We start from the raw sequence: 13,323 nt of genomic DNA on the forward strand, positions 1-13,323 counted from the left end.
GTGTAGGGGCTGGAGGAGGTTACAGAGTTAGGGAAGAGTGTAGGGGCAGGAGGAGTTACAGAGATAGGGAGGGGAGTGTAGGGGCTGGAGGAGGTTACAGAGTTAGGGAAGAGTGTAGGGGCAGGAGGAGTTACAGAGATAGGGAGGAGTGTAGGGGCTGGAGGATGTTACAGAGTTAGGGAGGGGTGTAGGGGCAGGAGGAGTTACAGAGATGGGGAGGAGGTGTAGGGGCTGGAGGAGGTTACAGAGATAGGGAGGAGTGTAGGGGCAGGAGGAGTTACAGAGATAGGGAGGAGTGTAGGGGCTGGAGGAGTTACAGAGATAGGGAAGAGTGTAGGGGCTGGAGGAGTTACAGAGATAGGGAGGAGTGTAGGGGCAGGAGGAGGTTACAGAGATAGGGAGGAGTGTAGGGGCTGGAGGAGTTACAGAGATAGGGAAGAGTGTAGGGGCTGGAGGAGTTACAGAGATAGGGAGGGGTGTAGTGATTGGTGGAGTTACAGAGATAGGGAGGGGAGTGTAGGGGGCTGGAGGAGGTTACAGAGATAGGGAGGGGGTGTAGGGGCTGGAGGAGGTTACAGAGTTAGGGAAGAGTGTAGGGGCAGGAGGAGTTACAGAGATAGGGAGGAGTGTAGGGGCTGGAGGACGTTACAGAGTTAGGGAGGGGTGTAGGGGCAGGAGGAGTTACAGAGATGGGGAGGAGGTGTAGGGGCTGGAGGAGGTTACAGAGATAGGGAGGAGTGTAGGGGCAGGAGGAGTTACAGAGATAGGGAGGGGGTGTAGGGGCTGGAGGAGGTTACAGAGTTAGGGAAGAGTGTAGGGGCAGGAGGAGTTACAGAGATAGGGAGGAGTGTAGGGGCTGGAGGACGTTACAGAGTTAGGGAGGGGTGTAGGGGCTGGAGGAGGTTACAGAGTTAGGGAAGAGTGTAGGGGCAGGAGGAGTTACAGAGATAGGGAGGAGTGTAGGGGCTGGAGGACGTTACAGAGTTAGGGAGGGGTGTAGGGGCAGGAGGAGTTACAGAGATGGGGAGGAGGTGTAGGGGCTGGAGGAGGTTACAGAGATAGGGAGGAGTGTAGGGGCAGGAGGAGTTACAGAGATAGGGAAGAGTGTAGGGGCTGGAGGAGGTTACAGAGATAGGGAGGGGTGTAGGGGCTGGAGGAGGTTACAGAGATAGGGAGGAGTGTAGGGGCAGGAGGAGGTTACAGAGATAGGGAGGAGTGTAGGGGCTGGAGGAGTTACAGAGATAGGGAAGAGTGTAGGGGCTGGAGGAGTTACAGAGTTAGGGAGGGGTGTAGTGATTGGTGGAGTTACAGAGATAGGGAGGGGAGTGTAGGGGGCTGGAGGAGGTTACAGAGATAGGGAGGGGAGTGTAGGGGGCTGGAGGAGGTTACAGAGATAGGGAGGAGTGTAGGGGCTGGAGGAGGTTACAGAGATAGGGAGGGGTGTAGGGGCTGGAGGAGGTTACAGAGATAGGGAGGGGTGTAGGGGCTGGAGGTGGTTACAGAGATAGGGAGGAGTGTAGGGGCAGGAGGAGGTTACAGAGATAGGGAGGAGTGTAGGGGCAGGAGGAGTTACAGAGATAGGGAGGGGCTGTAGGGGGCTGGAGCAGTTACAGAGATAGGGAGGGGCTGTCGGGGGCTGGAGCAGTTACAGAGATAAAGAGGGGGTGAGCACATTTAGACATCAATATTTGTTCTCTGCGATCCTTACTCTCATTCAGGAATGCCATGTTGAGAGAGAGTGGTAAATTTAACTGGAGTTCTCTCGTGATGACGATTGGGTAAAAAAACCACTCAATCTCATTATTTTTATCTTAAAAATCTTAAAATAAACCAGCGGCATGCGTCAAGCTTGCATAATTTAATATTTTCTCTGGTCCAGGAATGGTGTGGTAACATTTTTCAGTGGTTTATTTTTCTGACTAAGTCTGTTTAATTACATTATAAACAGCCTATATCCACATTCTCCATGACACACCACTTTGCCTTCATTACGGTTTCTGGCAGGAGTCTTTGGGTTTTGTTATGAAGTTGAAAAGGGTTCAGTCTGCAAGGAATACTACTAAAACAGGTGATCTGCTTACTATCCCATTGGTCTTCGTGGGTGCTTGCTGTGTGCCAATAGGCCGCAGTGTTTATCACATTACGGAAGGGCTGCACATTAGAATTAGGTCTGTGAGTGGAGAACGCGCCGAGACTTTAGAGACTGTGAAAGGGAACTTCCTTCAGACATTTCCATCCCTTTCCATTACGAGGAGTTTTGAAGGAAAGGGCAGATATTTTACCAGTTGGTGTAAGGATTGTACTGGAACCAAAATTTACTCAAGTCATACATTTATTTGCAGAGTGAACTATTACAAGCATACACCTCCTAAACCAACCACACACACACCACAGGATCAGAGAATCCCGACAGTGCAGAAGGAAGCCATTCGGCCCATCGAGCCTGCTCCAACAACGGTCCCGCCCAGGCCCTATCCCCTTAACCCCATATATTGATCCTGCTAACCCCCTTGACACCAAGGGGCAATTTAGCACGGCCAATCAGCCTGACCCGCACATCTTTCGGACTGTGGGAGGAAACCGGAGCACCCGGAGGAAACCCACGCAGACACAGGTGAGAACGTGCAAACTCCTCAAAGACAGTGACCCAAGGCCGGGAATCGAACCAGGGTCCCTGGCGCTGTGAGGCAGCAGTGCTAACCACTGTGCCACCGTGCCGCCCCACTCTGTAATGAGGTCATAGTGACGTCAACGTGGTCTCCTCTCCCATAGATGGTAACCTCTCCCACTTCTCCCAATTGTTAATCATAAGACCATAAGATATAGGAGCAAAATTAGGCCACTCGGCCCATCGAGTCTGCTCCGCCATTCAATCATGGCTGATATTTTTCTCATCCGCATTCTCCTGCCTTTTTCCCATAACCCCTGACCCCCTTATTAATCAAGAACCTATCTATCTCTGTCTTAAAGACACTCAATGACCTGGCCTCCACAGCCTTCTGCGGCAAAGAGTTCCACAGATTCACCACTCTCTGGCTGAAGAAATTCCTCCTCATCTCTTGTAAAGGATCGTCCCTTTAGGCTGAGGTTGTGCCCTCTGGTTCTAGTTTTTCCTACTAGTGGAAACATCCTCTCCATGCCCACTCTATCCAGGCCTCGCAGTATCCTGTAAGTTTCAATAAGATCCCCCCTCATCCTTCTAAACTCCAATGAGTACAGACCCAGAGTCCTCAACCGTTCCTCATACGACAAGCTCTTCATTCCAGGAATCATTCTTGTGAACTTCCTCTGGACCCTTTCCAAGGCCAGCACATCCTTCCTTAGATACAGGGCCCAAAACTGTTCACAATATTCCAAATGGGGTCTGACCAGAGCATGATACAGCCTCAGGAGTACATCCCTGCTCTTGTATTCTAGCCCTCTCGACATGAATGCTAACATTGCATTTGTCTTCCTAACTGCCGACTGAACCTGCACGTTAACCCCTTAACAGAATCTTGAACAATGTCTCCCAAGTTCCTTTGTGTTTCTTTAGGTCTATTGGTTTTGAGAACACGTGTGTGTATGTACGTAGTCACACACAGAGAAGGAGAGAGGACATGGAAAGGGGGAGATGTTAAATGTGTGGGGTTATGGGGATAGGGTGGGGCAGCGGGTCTGGGTAAGGCACCAGGGAATCGAATCCGGGTCCCTGGCACTGTGAGGCAATAGTGCTAACAACTGTGCCACCATGCCGCCAGGCTGGGATTTTTTGGCCCGCCCAATGCCGGCATCTTCTGGTCCTGACGTAATCTTTGGTTAGTCTGCTACATCCGGCGGCACGGTAGCACAGTGGTTAGCACTGCTGCTTCACAGCTCCAGGGTCCCGGGTTCGATTCCCAGCTCGGGTCACTGTCTGTGTGGAGTTTGCACATTCTCCTCGTGTCTGCGTGGGTTTCCTCCGGGTGCTCCGGTTTCCTCCCACAGTCCAAAGATGTGCGGGTTAGGTTGATTGGCCAGGTTAAAAATTGCCCCTTAGAGTCCTGAGATGCATGGATTAGCAGGTAAATATGTGGGGGTAGGGCCTGGGTGGGATTGTGGTCGGTGCAGACTCGATGGGCCGAATGGCCTCCTTCTGCACTGTAGGGTTTCTATGATTCTATGATCCCCGTGTGGCGCGTCCCACCTCAGCAGGACCAGGAATTCCACCCCCCACTCTCCACCCCACACCCCCTTTCTATTTATTTTATTTATCTATTAGTTTCACAAGTAGGCTTACATTAACACCACAATGAAGTTACTGTGAAAACCCCCTAGTCGCCACACTCTGGTGCCTGTTCGGGTAACACTGAGGGAGAATTTAGCACGGCCAATGCACCCTAACCAGCACGTCTTTCGGATTGTGGGAGGAAACCGGAGCACCCGGAGGAAACCCATGCAGACACGGGGAGAACGTGCATACTCCGCACAGACAGTGACCCACGCCGGGAATCGAACCCGGGTCCCTGGTGCTGTGAGGCAGTAGTGCTAACCACTGTGCTACCGTGCCGCTCTTACGGCACAGAGAGAGACCGCTCAGCCCATCATCTCTAAGATGTTTACCCCTTACTCTCAAACTAATAGAAATGGGTTAGTATTGTTTTCACTGGAGTTTAGAAGAGTGAGAGAGGATCCCATAGAAACTTATAAAATTCTAACAGGGTTAGACAGGGTAGATTCAGAAAGAATGTTCCCAATGGTGGGGGAGTCCAGAACTAGGGGTCATTATTTGAGGGTCAAAGAACAAAGAACAAAGAACAAAGAACAATACAGCACAGGAACAGGCCCTTCGGCCCTCCAAGCCCGCGCCGCTCCCCGGTCCAGGATTGAATCCTGAATCCAGGATCCCCACCCAATTTTCCAGCCTATCTACATACCGATATCCTATCCACCGAGCTGTCCCTCACAGCTACGATGCTTTGTTCATTACAACCTATTAACTTACCCCCACCCCCCCATTCCAGACCATGTGATCTCCAGGGAGAGGCGAAAACCCAGAGTGAAAAACCCCAGGGCCAATATGGGGAAAAAAAATCTGGGAAATTCCTCTCCGACCCCCTGAGGCGATCGAAACGAGTCCAGGAGATCACAATGGCCCCGATCGGAAAATGCTTCCCAACCCTAGTCATTTCCACTTCCACGAACACCATATGAATCCCCTGCCCCCGAGACAGGTTCCCAACCTCAGGGTCAGGGGTAAACCTTTTAGAACTGAGGTGAGGAGAAATTTCTTCACCCAGAGGGTGGTGAATGTGTGGAATTCACTCCCACAGAAAGTAGTTGAGGCCAAAACACTGTCTGATTTCAAGAAGAAATTAGATATAGCTCTTGGGGCTAAAGGGATCAAGGGATATGGGGGGAAGGGGGGATCAGGATATTGAATTTGATGATCAGCCATGATCAAAATGAATGGCGGAGCAGGATTGAAGGGCCGAATGGCCTCCTCCTGCTACCATTTTTTTGTATGTTTCTATGTAAATGCTGGTCTTGATTTGATTTGATTTGATTTATTATTGTCACATGTATTAACATACAGTGAAAAGTATTGTTTCTTGCGCACTATACAGACAAAGCATACCATTCATAGAGAAGGAAAGGAGAGAGTGCAGAATGTAATGTTACAGTCATAGCTAGGGTGTAGAGAAAGATCAACTTAATGCGAGGTAGGCCCATTCAAAAGTCTGACGGCAGCAGGGAAGAAGCTGTACTTGAGTCGGTTGGTACGTGACCTCAGACTTTTGTATCTTTTTCCCGACGGAAGAAGGTGGAAGGGAGAATGTCTGGGGTCCGCAGTCCAGCCAGCAAACTGCGAAAAAAATAAACCCCAAAGAGCGATCAGATGAGATGACCAATGCTAAATAGATTCCAAGGCTGAAGCCAACATAGCCCCAGATGAATAACCTTGAGTAACCTCAGCCAGTACGGGAACTGAGTCCTTGCTGTGTTGGCGTCACTCTGCGTCACGAGCCAGCTGTCCGGCCAATTGATTAACCAAGCCCCGTAAATTGAGTAAAGCGTTTAAAGAGTCGCTGGATAATTGCTGCAGATAAGAGTTGAAAGCGGGATAATGGCGCAAGCGAGAATCCACACCTGGTACAGGTAAGAAAAGCCATTTTCCATCTCTGTCAGCGTGTCAGCAATAACCTCCATTGATGGGGAGGTGACAGTTACATTTTCCATTTTCAATTCATCGCCACTGTATTATCAACACTTTTCTTTCGTTTTTCATATTGCATCCTTTCTCAAAACGCATAAAAGCAATTTATTATCACCCAAAAGACTCTGGAACTCATCTATCTGCAGCTCCTGTCACGCGCGCAATAGAATACTCGGGGCAATTATAGACCACAAGATTCTTTTGGGATGAGACTGCTTATGTGGATCGATTCCTGGGGTAATAAAAGTCAGCAGCAATGTAGAATGCATTGCTGAATCACCGCTGCTCACACAAACCACATGTCTTCCCTTCAAACCAACTTTCCGTGGAACTTACACACACTTTTCCTTTTCACTCCCATTACTGTTCACACTCAGACACGACCAGTACAAGAATCTGTTTCTCAATGTCAACAAAACGAAGGCGAAAGTCATCGACTGGGGCGTCGCGGTGGCACAGTGGTTAGCACCGCTGCCTCACAGCGCCAGGGACCCCGGGTTCGATTCCGACCTGGGGTCACTGTCCGTGCGGAGTCTGCACATTCTCCCCCCGTGTCTGCGTGGGTTCCCTCCGGGTGCTCCGGTTTCCTCCCGCACTCCAAAGATGTGCGGGTTAGGTTGATTGGCCGTGCTAAATTTTCACTTAGTGTCAGGGGATTAGCTAGGGTATATATGTGGGGTTGCGGGAGTAGGGCCTGGGTGGGATTGTGGTCGGTGCAGACTCGATGGGCCGAATGGCCTCTTTCTGCACTGTAGGGATTCTGAGATCTATTCTGTGCATTGGCCGTGCTGAATTCTCCCTCGGTGTATCTGAACAGGCGCCGGAGTGTGGCGACTAGGGGATTTTCACAGTAACTTCATTGCAGTGTTAATGTAAGCCTATTTGTGACACAAATAAATAAACTTTAACTGTAGCACTCCAGTCAAATCACCTTGAATCCACTCTGATGTTGTTTGGTTACTTGAGGGGAATAATAGTTTTAAGTACAACAACAAATAAAACATTGTAACAGAAATAGAACTTAATTCTGTATCCAACCTCCTTATATGCTGTTCCTTATCCCCTGCCCATTGCAAGATTCAGCGCTCCAGATCAAGGGCACTGTGTGTCATGTTTTCATGGACTTGTATTCCTTGACTGTGCGGCCAAATTCCCCTCCAACTCCATTTTCAAGTTTGCTGACAACACCACCATAGTGGGTCGGATCTCAAACAATGACGAGACAGAGTACAGGAATGAGATAGAGAATCTGGTGAACTGGTGCAGCGACAATAATCTCTCCCTCAATGTCAACAAAATGAAGGAGATTGTCATCGACTTCAGGGAGCGTAGTGGAGAACATGCCCCTGTCTACATCAACGGGGACGAAGTAGAAATGGTCGAGAGCTTCAAGTCTTTAGGGGTGTCCAGATCACCAACAACCTGTCCTGGTCCCCCCCTTGCCGACACTATAGTTAAAAAAGCCCACCAACGCCTCTACTTTCTCAGAAGACTAAGGAAATTTGGAATGTCAGCTATGACTCTCACCAACTTTTACAGATGCACCATAGAAAGCATCCTTTCTGGTTGTATCACAGCTTGGTACGGCTCCTGCTCTGCCCAAGACCACAAGGAACTACAAAAGGTCGTGAATGTAGCCCAATCCATCACGCAAACCAGCCTCCCATTCATTGACTCTGTCTATACTTCCCGTTGCCTCGGAAAAGCAGCCAGCATAATTAAGGCCCCCACTCACCCCGGACATTCTCTCTTCCACCTTCGTCCTTCAGGAAAAAGATACAAAAGTCTGAGGTCACGTACCGACCGACTGAGGAACAGCTTCTTCCCTGCTGCCATCAGACTTTCGAATGAACCTACCATATATTAAGCTGATCTTTCTCTACACCCTAGCTATGACTGTAACACTACATTCTGCACTCTCTCCTTTCCTTCTCTATGAACGGTATGCTTTGTCTGCATAACACAAGAAACAATACTTTTCACTGTATACTGCAATGAAGTTATTTATTCATCACAAGTAGGCTTACATTCACACTGCAATGAAGTTACTGTGAAAATCCCCTAGTCGCCACACTCTGGTGCCTGTTCGGGTACACTGAGGTACATGCTGGTTAGGTGCATTAGCCATGCTAAATTCTCCCTCAGGGTATCCAAACCAGAGTGCGGCGACTAGGGGACTTTCACAATAATTTCATTGTGGTGTTAATGTAAGCCTACTTGTGACACTAATAAATAAACCTTATAACTGAGGGAGAATTTAGCACAGCCAATGCACTCTAACCAGTGCGTCTTTCGGACTTTGGGAGAAAACCGGAGCACCTGGAGGAAACCCATGCAGACACAGTGTGATGACTTCAGCCAGGCTAATGAGGTTGGCTTGCTAGAGTATGAACTACCTGATGAGTCTTAACTGATGGTTAAATCAGGGGGCCTCATGCTCCCTATTTAAAGCAGCTTGTGTCAGACTCCCAGTCTGCATTCAGCAGGGAGCAACTGGAGAGCTGGCTGTGTACAGATGTATGGTGTAAATAAAGTAACTTGGTGACGGGAATTTCGCCTCCGTGGAGTTATTACAACGGGAAGAATGTGTAGACTCCGCACAGACAGTGACCCAAGCCCGGGAATCAAACCCGGGTCTCTGGCACCGTGAGTCAGCAGTGCTAACCACTGTGCCACCGTGTCGCCCTCACCTAGAGACAACTAGACCCACACACTGTCAATGTTTACCAGTTAGAGACAACTAGACTCACACACTGACAATGTTTACCAGTTAGAGACAACTAGACCCACACACTGTCAATGTTTACCAGTTAGAGACAACTAGACTCACACACTGACAATGTTTACCAGTTAGAGACAACTAGACCCACACACTGTCAATGTTTACCAGTTAGAGACAACTAGACCCACACACTGTCAATGTTTAGAGAATATTAAATGAGTTTAATATTGGAATCTGATGCATCCTGTTGATGTTATTCTGTTCCACACTCTAGACACCTAACTGCCAGACAGAGGAATATCCATTTATCGAATTAGATAGCCGGAGACTTCTGATGATTCACAACTGTTTATTGAGATCCAGTTAATCACCAACACTGGTTTCTAATATCCTATAGGACCCTCCCCCTGTCCAGAACTCCTCTTCCACACTGCGGGAGAAACACAGCATCGCTAGCACGTTCTCTAGGTTTGATCCCGGGTAGGGAGGGATTGTCTTATGAGGAGAGGTTGAGTGGGTTTGGGGTCTGCACTCACTGGAGTTTAGAAGAATGAGTGGCGACCTTCTTGAGACATATCGGATTCCCAGGGGGATTGACACGGTCGATGCTGAGAGGTTGTTTCCCCTTGTGGGAGAGTCGAGGACCAGAGGGCATCATCTCTGAGTGAGGGGGTCACCCATTTAAGACAGAGGTGAGGAAGTATTTCTTCTCTCAGAGGGAAGTGAATCTGTGGGGTTCTTTACCGCAGAGGGCTGCAGAGGTCGGGTCATTAAGTATGTTCCAGGCTGAGACAGACAGATTGTTAATCTGTCAGGGAATTTAGAGTTATGGGGATAAGGCAGGAAAGTGGAGTTGAGGATTATCACATCAGATCAGTCACGATTTCATTGAATGGTGTAGCAGACCGGTACCTAAGAAAAACCAAGCAGCATGTGTAATGACTATCATCCGATGTCTCTGACATCCATCATCATGAAATGCTTCGAAAGGTTAGTCATGGCATGAATCAATTTGTCTTCCGGACTACCTGGATCCATTACAGTTTACCTCCTGCCTAACAGGTCCACAGCAGATGCCATTTCCCTGGCCCCGCACTCAACCCTGGAATACCTCGATAACAAGGACACCTATGTCAGACTCCTATTTATTGATTACAACCTTCAACACTATTATTCCCACTCATCTCCAAACTCCGTGGCCTGGGCCTCGGCACCTCCCTCTGCGACTGGATCCTGAACTTCCTAACTCACAGACCACAATCAGTAAGGATAGGCAACAACACCACCTCCACGATCATCCTCAACACCGGTGCCCCACAAGGCTGTGTTCTCAGCCCCCTACTATACTCCTTATACACCTATGACTGTGTGGCCAAATTCCCCTCCAATTCGATTTTCAAGTTTGCTGACGACACCATCATAGTGGGTCGGATCTCAAACAATGGCAAGATGGAGTACAGGAATGAGATAGAGAATCTGGTGAACTGGTGCGGCAACAATAATCTCTCCCTCAATGTCAACAAAACAAAGGAGATTGCCATCGACTTCAGGAAGCGTAAGGGAGAACATGCCCCTGTCTACATCAACGGGGACGAAGTAGAAAGGGTCGAGAGCTTCAAGTTTTTAGGTGTCCAGATCACCAACAACCTGTCCCCCCATGCCGACACTATAGTTAAGAAAGCCCACCAACGCGGGTCGGATCAAGGAAAACCCCAAGGCTTTTTACTCTTATGTGAGGAATAAAAGAATGACCAGGGTGAGGTTAGGGCCGGTCAAGGACAGTGGTGGGAACTTGTGTATGGAATCAGTAGAGATAGGCGAGGTGATGAATGAATACTTTTCTTCAGTGTTCACCAAGGAGAGGGGCCATGTTTTTCAGGAAGAGAAGGTGTTACAGGCTAATAGGCTGGAGGAAATAGATGTTCGGAGGGAGGATGTATTGGCAGTTTTGAATAAACTGAAGGTCGATAAGTCCCCTGGGCCTGATGAAATGTATCCTAGGATTCTTTGGGAGGCGAGGGATGAGATTGCAGAGCCTTTGGCTTTGATCTTTGGGTCCTCGCTGTCCACGGGGATGGTGCCGGAGGACTGGAGAGTGGCAAATGTTGTTCCTCTGTTTAAGAAAGGGAATAGAAATGACCCTGGTAATTATAGACCGGTTAGTCTGACTTCGGTGGTTGGTAAATTGATGGAAAAGGTCCTTAGGGATGGGATTTACGACCATTTAGAAAGATGCGGATTAATCCGGGATAGTCAGCACGGATTTGTGAAGGGCAAATCGTGCCTCACAAATTTGATAGAATTTTTTGAGGAGGTAACTAGGTGTGTTGATGAAGGTAGGGCGGTTGATGTCATATACATGGATTTTAGTAAGGCGTTTGATAAGGTCCCCCATGGTCGGCTTATGATGAAAGTAAGGAGGTGTGGGATAGAGGGAAAGTTGGCCGATTGGATAGGTAACTGGCTGTCTGATCGAAGACAGAGGGTGGTGGTGGATGGAAAATTTTCGGACTGGACCAGGTTGCTAGCGGAGTGCCGCAGGGATCGGTGCTTGGTCCTCTGCTCTTTGTGATTTTTATTAATGACTTAGAGGAGGGGGCTGAAGGGTGGATCAGTAAATTTGCTGATGACACCAAGATTGGTGGAGTAGTGGATGAGGTGGAGGGCTGTTGTAGGCTGCAAAGAGACATAGATAGGATGCAAAGCTGGGCTGAAAAATGGCAAATGGAGTTTAACCCTGATAAATGTGAGGTGATTCATTTTGGTAGGACAAATTTAAATGTGGATTACAGGGTCAAAGGTAGGGTTCTGAAGACTGTGGAGGAACAGAGAGATCTTGGGGTCCATATCCACAGATCTCTAAAGGTTGCCACTCAAGTGGATAGAGCTGTGAAGAAGGCATATAGTGTGTTAGCTTTTATTAACAGGGGGTTGGAGCTTAAGAGCCGTGGGGTTATGCTGCAACTGTACAGGACCTTGGTGAGACCGCATTTGGAATATTGCGTGCAGTTCTGGTCACCTCACTATAGGAAGGATGTGGAAGCGCTGGAAAGAGTGCAGAGGAGATTTACCAGGATGCTGCCTGGTTTGGAGTGTCGGTCTTATGAGGAAAGGTTGAGGGAGCTGGGGCTGTTCTCTCTGGAGCGGAGGAGATTGAGGGGAGACTTAATAGAGGTTTATAAAATGATGAAGGGGATAGATCGAGTGAACGTTCAAAGACTATTTCCTTGGGTGGATGGAGCTATTACAAGGGGGCATAACTATAGGGTTCATGGTGGGAGATATAGGAAGGATATCAGAGGTAGGTTCTTCACGCAGAGAGTGGTTGGGGTGTGGAATGGACTGCCTGCAGTGATAGTGGAGTCAGACACTTTAGGAACATTTAAGCGGTTATTGGATAGGCACATGGAGCACACCAGGATGGTAGGGAGTGGGATAGCTTGATCTTGGTTTCAGATGAAGGTCGGCACAACATCGTGGGCCGAAGGGCCTGTTCTGTGCTGTACTGTTCTATATTCTATATCTATATCTATATCTATAACGCCTCTACTTTCTCAGGTGACTAAGAAAATTTGGCATGTCAGCTACGACTCTCACCAACTTTTACAGATGCACCATTCTTTCTGCTTGTATCACAGCTTGGTATGGCTCCTGCTCTGCCCAAGATCGCAAGGAATTACAAAAGGTTGTGAATGTAGCCCAATCCATCATGCAAACCAACCACCCATCCATTGACTCTGTCTACACTTCCCGCTGTCTCATCAAAGCAGCCAGCATAATTAAGGACCCCACGCACCACAGACATTCTCTCTTCCACCTTCTTCCTTCGGGAAAAAGATACAAAAGTCTGAGGTCACGTATCAACCGACTCAAGAACAGCTTCTTCTCTGCTGCCGTCAGACTTTTGAATGGACCTACCTCGCATTAAGTTGATCTTTCTCTGCACCCTAGCTATGACTGTAACACTACATTCTGCACTCTCTCGTTTCCTTCTCTATGAACGGTATGTTTTGTCTGTATAGCGCGCAAGAAACAATACTTTTCACTGTATGTTAATACATGTGACAATAATAAATCAATCAATCAATCAGGCTCGATGGGCTGAATGGCCTACTTCTGCTCCTACGCCTTATGGTTGTCTGCAAGCTTCAATGAGTTCCTCCCGCTCTCAACTCATTCTGAAGCTATAGTCCTGGTTTAGTCTTGGAGGGACCTACATTTCTAACATTCAGACCAGCCAACTGTCCTAATCTGAAACGCTTCCCGTATTAACCGGCTAAAGATGCAGTTTTGTAAATATTTAATGGAGCCATGTTGTCGATACTATACCACATCAGAGACAACAATAAATAGATGTGAAACACTTAGGGTGGAATTTTCACATCCCTCCCACCACGGTAATCGTAGCGGGCGGAACACGGACCAT

The 13,323-nt window shown here is 48.4% G+C and overlaps 1 long non-coding RNA gene across 1 annotated transcript in view; it reads left to right on the forward strand.

Annotated features, from left to right (window-relative positions):
- Positions 1–6,015: 6,015 nt before the first annotated feature.
- Positions 6,016–13,323, forward strand: part of LOC144507756 (uncharacterized) — a 40,128-nt gene continuing 32,820 nt past the window's right edge. The window contains exon 1 of the long non-coding RNA XR_013500138.1: positions 6,016–6,117. This is a non-coding gene — a long non-coding RNA (uncharacterized LOC144507756). The remainder of the gene's footprint in view (positions 6,118–13,323) is intronic.

Source organism: Mustelus asterias, chromosome 19 (assembly GCF_964213995.1).
Source record: "Mustelus asterias chromosome 19, sMusAst1.hap1.1, whole genome shotgun sequence".
In the NCBI taxonomy this organism is placed as follows: Eukaryota; Metazoa; Chordata; class Chondrichthyes; order Carcharhiniformes; family Triakidae; genus Mustelus; species Mustelus asterias.